We start from the raw sequence: 9,847 nt of genomic DNA, 5'->3' as shown, positions 1-9,847 counted from the left end.
ATCAATATGCAATGTGTAATTTCACAGTAAATATTTATTAGCATGGTAGAATTATGCAACAATTGTTTGATTGACTTTTTATGTTGCTGCTACTGATGAAGTTTAATGACCATTTAAAACAATTAGATCATTTGCTCCTGCCTTTTTCCTAATTCATATAAAAATTTAATTTTTTATAATTCCTCCTGGCCAGAGGAACCAGCTTTTTCCTCTTACGTTTGATGTGCTGCAGACAATGAAACGGAGACCTGGCAATTTCCACCTCCCCTCACCGCCGAAAAACAACAAATTAAAAACGACAAAAATAATGTGCCTTAATCATTTGTGGGCGTGGTCCAGAGGGGCGTTTGGGGTTTTGTCAGCGAGACAAAGGCACAAAATTCATCAGTGTCGGCAACGCTGAGACATCGCGCAGTGTCCTTTTGTCCTGCCAACTGAAAGGGGGGCGTGGCAAGGATTCGGCGGGGGCGGGCGGATGGTGTGGGCTGGCCATTGTCTCCATTGTCCTTGTTGTTGCACCTAGCCCGGAATTATGTGTGTCACACGGCGCGAGAGCACAAGAATCGGAGGGAAAAGCAAGCAGTGGCAGCGACGACATCTAATTTCTTTGGACATTGTACGTGTGGGTTTTTAATGCTGCCATATGCACAACCCCTGGGCAGAGGCCCTCGCTTTTTACTTTTTATTTTGCCAAATTGAAAGAACTCGAACAACGACAACAAGTATAATAATAATAAAAGGCCTCAAGACTCGTTTTCTCTGGCGACAGATTGAAGTCACTCAACTTGAAATAAAATGCGACAGCGCTGAACAGTTGCACAATCAAATGGGAACAATATGCGGCGGATATCCTGGAATATCCTTGTTTTCGAGCGAAAGGTATGCTGGACTTATGAGGGAACATTTTATACCATATTTATATTTAATCAAGAAAATGATGCGATATACTTAGGAATTAGCTCGAAAACAAGTTTATACAAACTCCACTCATGTTTATACAAACTCCACTCTTTCTATTTACGAGGTAACATGAGTTTATCACTGATTTGGTTCTTATTTCCCTTTTTTGTCAAACATCATTTTTAATTTGAGGCCCGGAAAGCAATGAACAAATTGGTGTTAGCAGAAGCCAAGTGCTGGGGCACAAAGAATAGAAAATATTCCAGCGAGTGGTTGGGGGTGCAGTTACAGTAGCAGAAGGGCTGAAGGTGGAGTGAGTGCACTTGCCGCAAATGAAAGTGCGTCAATCAACCCTTCCAGCCGGCTAGCCAGCTAGCCAGCCAACCAACCATCCATCCACCCACTATTCATAAAAAGTCATAATTGCTATGTAGATGCCAGGACTCCCACTGTCCAACTGTCCACTCGACTAATTGCCGCAAGTGACTAAGCAGACGACATCTTTGAGCGCCAATGTCAATATATCAAAAAATACCAATTTCACCTTCTCAATCAAAATTACGGCCGACTACAACAGTATCGAAACGGCATATAGAAGTCACCCCCGGGGGAGCTGCGTTTTGTGTAGATTAGTTTAGCATAGTCAGGGGCAATTAAAATGGAAAAGTGTGCGTCTGGGTTGCGTGCAGTGGCCTCATAAGACTCGGGATGGAGGTCATTTCCAGCGGTTGGTTGGTTCGTCCTGTTCGGCTTAAAGCCGCCAAAAAGTTAATTGCAACTTAAAGAGGCGCAGCAGGGCCAACTGATTTCCAGGCGCGGCCAGGACAAACAAATTTCGGACCACCACACAAAGTTTGTTGACCAACGGAAACCAGAAGGAGACGAGTTTGAAAAAAGAAAAAAATGTTTTTGTCCGAATGCTAAATACTCTACCTAAGATACTATTTTCCGTACATCAAATGAAAAGGTGGTCTAGAAATTTAAACCACATTTGTGGAAACAATGTTTCCATACCCAATTAAAAAGGGTATGGAAAGAATAACACAAAAAAAGGGAAAGTTGACTATCCTGACTGTTCATTTTTTGTATCTTTCGTATGTTTTGTTTCAGTATTTTTTATTGCGCCTCGACTTCCGGTCAGGATACGCTCCTAATTTGTTTACAAGGGCTAGCCGACGGTCCATGCTTTATTTTTGCGCCACACTCAATTGATTTACCTACACGGAAATAAAAAATCTAATTTTAGCTTTCTGGCTAAAATGTTTATCATTTTGAATTCACTTTCTGATAATAAAACGATTTTATTGAAAAGCAAACGATATACGTTAACTAGATATCTAACCTTTTTCACATACCATACTCGTATTTGTGTTCTGTGTATGCTGCGTTGGGAACTTGGTAATGTAGATTCTACAATCCTGACGTGTCCCGTGCACATTATGCGCGATGCATGGTGTCCGATAAGAATACAGGACTCAGAAGGACTCGCAGGACTCAATGAGAAGCGCATGGGGGGTTGACTTTTATTCCGACTTTTATTCCCGGACTTAGCGGACAAATAATGTGAGCAACAATGGCATTGCGTGATGACCTTATGATGACACCCAGCTGATTATAAAGAAATATCCTGGACTTGGCTTGCGTGCTCGCCTCAAATTCAGCGGAAATGTTTGCAGCAACGGTAAATTATGTAACACACGCAGGATATTCGGAGGCGGGGCAGCTGGAACAGCCTTGCCCATTGAAAATCATCGGAGCGCAGTGGTCTAAGCTCCTGTTGCCAACTCCCGTCCATGGACAATGTCCGTAAGCGGCTTTGCTGATGCTCATTTGCACGTATAACTCAGCCAGACCCGACTGGAATAAACTCAACTCAACCGAGTTGTACCGTCAAAGGCAGCGAAGCGTCACGGCTTAAGAGTACACAGTGAGAAATATTACTTTTTTGTATATATTATTACATATATTCGATCACTACCACTCGAAAGTATGCGTGTAAATGCTATTTCTATTAGCTTATTAAGAACTATTTACAGAACAATTATATAGCAGCCGCTAGGTGGCGCGCTTGTGCACTATCGTAGTGAATATAGAAGTATTCGACCATATCGTTCCCTTTAATTTTTTAAAACTCGCTAGGATCAAGTATAGCTTGTGCAGATCATACAAAAAAGTTCACCATTATGTCTGTGTTCAACTGTTACTATCCGAACGCAGCGAAAAGGATCTGTGTGTTTGTGCAACTATTAGTCCCCGAACCATTTTCTCGGAGCTTTGCTTTCAGCTCCAAATTTATGACCACATAAATAACGCAGCAGAAAAACCAGTGGCAGTCGAAGCCAGAAAGAGATAGAGCGAAAGAGGGCGAAAGAGATGGCGGCAGGGAGACATCCACCGAAAAACCCCACATAACCAAAACGAGATTAAAACGAAGATAGGAGTACCTTGGAAATATATGCTATTTACGGTAATTATTTGTGGCGTTAACCCAAATAGGTAAATTGTATTTTTGTGATTTATGGAACAAACTCTTATCAGATACAGTTAAAATAATGATAAAATTAACTAAAGCTATTCATTCATATTATTTTATTGGCTTCTTGTTAATGAAACCACGCAAGTATCATTTACGCAGTAGTGATTACGTAATTTTTGGATATCTAATTTGCTATTTTGGGGATCAACCTGTAAATAAATTCGAATTTAAAGATAGCCCAGCTAATTCCATCATGTCCACCCTCAGTATCCGTAAGCTAGCCCCTAGGGTATGGTAAAAAACCTGCTGCTAGCATTCATTCATTTCATATGCATATTTATAGCTTAAATAAATAACAAATAATATGGCTATAAATTTTGTCACTCTCTTTTGTTTCAATAACCAGCCAGAGAACCGAAAGAGAATTCAGCAGAAGGAAGCCCAGTCCACCGAAATGTATTTACATACTATATATATATATTGATAAATATTAAATATGCATAAATAAAACTCGACTCGACTCGACAAATGATCGGCGAAAATGTTTGTTTGATGCCAAAATGCCACACTCGAAAAACTAGTTTGGGGTCAGGGAAAACCGTGGGGGTAAGCGGTGGGACGCATTGGAAAAATCATGACAGTTTGCTGGCCATAAATCACTGCCATGTGGCCTAGGTATCTCTGCTGTCTCGATAAGCCCGCCACCGGAGATAACACCAATTTGTTGTAGCTAAATCTTTATCGCAGCACTTCCGTGCGGTTTCTGTTTGTATTTTTTTCGAGTGCAGCAGGGAGATAAATTAAAACCATGTAAGTGGTTAATTAAACGCGTTTTACCCGCACTCGCCTGCCTCATATCATCGTATATCGTTCTCGAATATATAGCATATGTTGTGGGGCGCTCTCGATAAGATAGGCGAAGATACGACTACCGGTTGAATAACTGGCAAAATATTGCAAGTTCAGAATGAAATATAGCAAAAAACTAGTTGAGTGGAATACTAAATATATCTTTTGCAAACAAACCTAAAACTAAAGACAGGAACTTAGATACTATCTTAAGATACTAATTTACACTTTATGATTTTTGTTTAACTTAAGGAGGAACACCATACACATTACGTTTCATACGAGATGTGTTTTATGTCCTTTTTATTTTGAGTGGTGTCTGCTTGGGGCAAAAGCGTTGACAGCATTTGTTGAATTTTCAAATTGAAGCGGCAAAGAGACGCTTATACTCCAAATGCCATATCCTGGAAGGGGGCGGGGTTGGGGCAGAAGAACTGTATGTTGTAAGGCATTCCATTTTCATCATGTGCTATCTCGGAGATACATATTTTCGGTCTCGCATGCAGATATGCGTTCGGATATGTACATTGTACAATATTGCATAAATTATTAATGCCAACTTTTATTTATTCCCATTCTTTTGCCCACATACGATACGTATTTTTACATATTTGAAGACAGTTGGCAGTCGGCAAACAGACGCGCACTCAAAAACAAATGCGAGGGTATAGACAGTCAGTCAGTCAGTCAGTGAGTCCGTCTGTCTGTCACTCGCTCGTCATATTTGCGTGTTTGCATTTAATCATCGAAATCCATGCAGCGACTGTGGCAGTGGCAGTGGCATGCCACGCCCACACTTCTGGGCGCAGACCGCAACCCCTTCGGCAGAACCCCACCCACTTCCGCCTCTCCGCCCTCGAGCAACTTTTGCGTTATTTGCATTTGCTGGAAGTTATTCTCCGTCGATTCGCCACTTTTTTCCCAGCAATATAATTTCCTCTTTATGCGCGGGCTTCAAAAACAATAAAAGGAGAGCAGCCAAAAGGATTTGGCTTATCCAGATGAAGGACTGGATCTTCCTTTATAGCGTAGTCTTCACTGTCCAGTAATATTAAAATATCAGGCAAATTTTACAATACCCTATACTTTATATAGACTCTAAACTCTCATATATGTAAGCATATAGCTAAACATGTAACTGGACATATGATTGTTTTAAGAGGAAATAGTGTAATTCTAATTGACAGCTAACATAGACTAATTCGGGACACATCAGTGCACTTCTCCCTCGATCATCCTGACTTCACAAAAAATGAAATAATCTCTCATAATTGTCAGCTAACATGATACAACTATTTTGTTTGCATTGTTACGCAGATTGCCAATGAATTGCTTGCCTCTGGTCATGTCCAGTCAGCTTTTAGTAATCGGAAAAGCTTATCGGGTGGTGAAAAGTGCCCCAACAAATTTCCGCAACGAAAACAACTGCATCAATAAACCAGGAATCTACTCCAGAACACTCGAAATCAAGGTAGCAATGAGGACGACAATCTGTCAATTAGTTATCATGTTCAGTGTCAGCACAATATGATTTTGATTTAATTTTATGAGCCAAGTCACGAAATGGGCCAAAGGCGTAGATAAAATGGGCGATAGTGCTGGATATGCTGATAGTAATACTAGGTAAAACTACATTCCATATGCCAACCAAAAAAACCAAACAGTAGTTATATAAAATGTATCATATGATATGGTATTATGATATATACTTTTTAATTATATATATATTTTGCAGGCTATTACTATGTTTTTTTTTTTTAACTGTAGTTATAGAACCACTGATTTACGGCTACTGTACTTATAGAACTTTTCTCCCAGTGCAGCGAGCGAAACGGATAGAAAATGAGATATAGACGTAGCTGGGATATTCAGGGATAGTTTGTAGCACCGCAAACTGTGTCCAGCATTTTTGCGTGTTTATAAAAAATTAAAAATAAAAATCAGTGCCCAGTGTCCTCATTGGCAAACCACGTGCCACGCCCCCTGCATACGCCCACACTGTCCACTCTGCATGCCACATGCCATTGCAGGGGCAACCACCGCCCTTCCCTTCCCTCGTCCACCAGACCATGCCGAATTTTGATTAAAGTTGGCTTTTACACTGCCGGCCATCATCCATTGTTGCCACTGCTGTTGGCCATTGTTATTCTTATACCTGTTGTTTTGCTGCCACCGCTAAGGCAACGCATTTGGAATTCGAATTGGAATTTCAGTGTGGTCACAAGTCCTTCGATTAATATATTACGTAATATTTCTGTAATCAGAGAATATTTATTATAAACCAAAAAATAGAATCCCAAACCTTAAAAATATGCTATATAACTTTTATTAAATAATTCTTGAAGATTGATAATTAATTTAGGTATAAATGTTAGTATTTACTTATACATATACATTTGCAGAGTATTGCTTAGTCTGCTTTAGTTCGCTTTCAGTTTTTCTTAAACTTTTTTTTGTCTGGACTTTAGTTTCAGGTTCTGCGCTGCAATGTTTTTCGTACTTCCATTTGCTTTTATTGCATATTTGTATTTTGCATTGTTATTGGCCATGCCTGGTTATTTTTGTGTGTTGGAGGAGTTGAACGAGGAGGGAGGAGACTCCATGTGTTGTTGGCTTTCCCCTTCATTTTCCACATCAGCCGCACAGCTTCCAACCATTCCATTTTCCAACTTATTCCCTTTTTCCTTTTTGCGGTTGTCCATTTGTTGTGCGACTCTGCCTTTGTTTAACTTGTATCTTTTTCAGGTTTTTTTTAGGCACGGACGGATTGTGTTTTGCAGGCTTTTTCCAAACTATTTGTTTGCTACATGGGCATAAAATAATTTGCAAGTGATTTTCAGCATTAACGACAAGAATGGAGGCATTAAAAATGCAAAAAGCGTTGGCTCATTCATAATGCAAGGGCCAAATAAGAGAAAAGGGGTTAAGGGTGGTGCAACTGCAATCGCATGCATAATAGATAAACGTGTGGGCACGGGGGCATGGAGCCTGGGTACCCAGCAAAGCCACTTTAATCAACTCTTCTGCGGTGCATTTCAAGGCAAACGTCAGCCAATCCGGGCGATCCCGGAAAAGCCCCCGAACAAAAGCCGTACAAAACCCAAACTGAGCTGTCAACGCTTCTCCAATCCAATCCTATCCAATCCACCAAACCCAGCACCCCACGTGCTCCGCCCCACTTTCAGCCCGATTTGCCACTCCTTTTGGCACGATTACAAGCTTTGCGCTCGCTGTTTCTGCTGCATGCAAATCCCCTTTTGACACTTGACCGGTTGACCAGCGCAGGTCAAGCATTTTCCTCCCACAACCCACCACCTGCCACCCACCGCCCATCAGGGAGCGTCCATGGGCACCCCCCTCATTTCCTTGATGGCTTCGTGGGTGTCATAATTTGTAATCCTGCAGCGCAGCCTGTTTAATTTTCACACCTTTGTGCTCGTCGCTGCAGCAGCTGAACTCGAATTCCCGACACACGACCAACGGCGGATTAAGCGGCTCATCTGGACATTTGGCCAACTGGTCACTTGACAGCCCTGCACAGTGGAACACTTGACCCCAGTGAGGAAAATTAATAAGCTAAAGCGAACTCCAAACTTTGGTCATTACAGAAGTGCATTCGTTTGGAGATTAGCCAAAGGGCACATCAAAAGCCAAATGAAAAAGATTACTTTGAGATACAAGTTATGAACAGCGTTCTTAATCGATATCAAAGTGGTATTGAGATCCTGAGTAGATATTGTGCTATAGCTAACACTTAGTAAAATAATATTGCTCTTAAGTAAAACGTAATAAATAATAGTAGTTTACACCTAAAATTGTATTGCAACGAGCTCTTACAACAAGTTGTACAAAACTATGCAATAAGTGAGACATTAGGACAAATGGAAAAAATCCATAATCATTTAAACACCAATTCCTGCCCATCCGTTGCTTTATCAACACTCTAAGTTTATTTTTTTATGGATTTCATTACCGTTTATGACTGACGAGAAGAATCATTACTGCCGTGTATTTCTCCCACAGCTTTCGACGGATTTCGGTTTAGCAGGGTTAAGTAGATACATATGCATATCCACCAAATCGTTTAGCATGATAATCGAAATGGATTTGCCCCTCAAGTGCTTGCCCCTTGTCTCGAGTCTGTGTATCTCTAATGCTGCATGCCCCGCCGCTCCCTTCGGCCCCCTCTCTGTCCTACGATTCAACGCCCGGTTTTGGCAATGCCTCAAACGACAAGCTGGCCGGCACTGAAAACAAATAGCATTATACTTCAAGTATTTTTGAAAAACTACCTTCGTCCATTTACTATAATTAATCGACAGGATAGACGAATAATAGGTTCCTAATTACACCATTTTTTAAAATTATCATAAAATATTGTTGTTCAATTCTATTTTGTATACATTTTGAGATGGATAATGGTTTCTTCCTCTGTAGAGATTCGAACAAATCTTCGATGACCGTCGAAGGAGTTGGCATCGCTGGAGGAGCGCGGGGAAGTGGCACTGGCACTGGCACTCCAGTTGGTGGATGAGGAGTCTGGGTCTTCGGCTGAGCCTGGCGCTCGCCATCATCAAGTTGGCGTGTTTATGGGCCAAGCGGCACAATTAACATGTCGCGGCTTTTAGCGTCTCTGGCAGCGGCAACAACTTCGGAGGCAGCTTGCACAAAATGACATATGAGGCGCATAATTGAAACTTCAAAGGAGCAGGGGCGGCGTTCGGGGCATAAATTAGGCGGCTGATCGCTCCGGAATGGCGATGTTGCTGAAGGTGAGGACTTCCATCCGCCGAGAACACGGGGTCGTCATCGTTTTGGTTCCATTAGCGACGTGTGGCGGCGGCGGGGAAGTGGCACTGGCAGTTGCAGTGGAAGTGGCAACAGCAACTGAAACACCGGCCGCATTAGCTACAGTAGCCCCCGTCCCGTTTGTCGCGCCGCGCCCTTCCATTAACACAACATATATCCGTATAGTTGCTACATGGAAATCAATAAAAATCTGCGTGTGCGGTGATCTAGCATTCCAAATGGGAACTGCCAACATCCACACAGAGCGAAAAGTAGCTACCCAACCAGCAGTGAAAGATCATAGTAATTCAAGACATAGATACGAGTACTATAATATAGTATATCTATCATAGAAGGGATTTTAGAGTTCGTTATATAAATATTTTCTTTATATAAGTATTAACTTTCATTGGCATGCATATTTCATCCAAACTACCTATATTTTTTTCGCGCAGTGTGCCCCTCAAGTTCAAGGGGAGACCGCCGCCAGTGACAGGGACGGCAACTGTCGCAGAGCGAGATGAAAAATGTTGTCTCATTGTCGGCATTTGTGTTTTCCCGCCGATTTCCATATTTTACGCCATAAATTAAGCACTTGAGGAGCTCGAACGCCGAACCACTTAAACGGCCAAAGAAAATTCTCAATTGTTGCAGCGAAGATAAGGAAATTGAACGTTTGGTCTGGGCTAAAACTCCGAACCGGAAGAGTCAAATCCGAAGATACTCGGCTGCGTGTGGGAAAAAAGAAAATCAGAGAAAAGCCCGCAAAGGGCAAGCGAACACGCAACAAATCTGCCGTTTACTTACCAGCACTCGCGGCACTTTCCACCCGAA

Source organism: Drosophila sechellia, chromosome 2L, assembly GCF_004382195.2.
Source record: "Drosophila sechellia strain sech25 chromosome 2L, ASM438219v1, whole genome shotgun sequence".
NCBI classification, from domain to species: Eukaryota; Metazoa; Arthropoda; class Insecta; order Diptera; family Drosophilidae; genus Drosophila; species Drosophila sechellia.
This window is presented reverse-complemented; position numbering follows the sequence as displayed.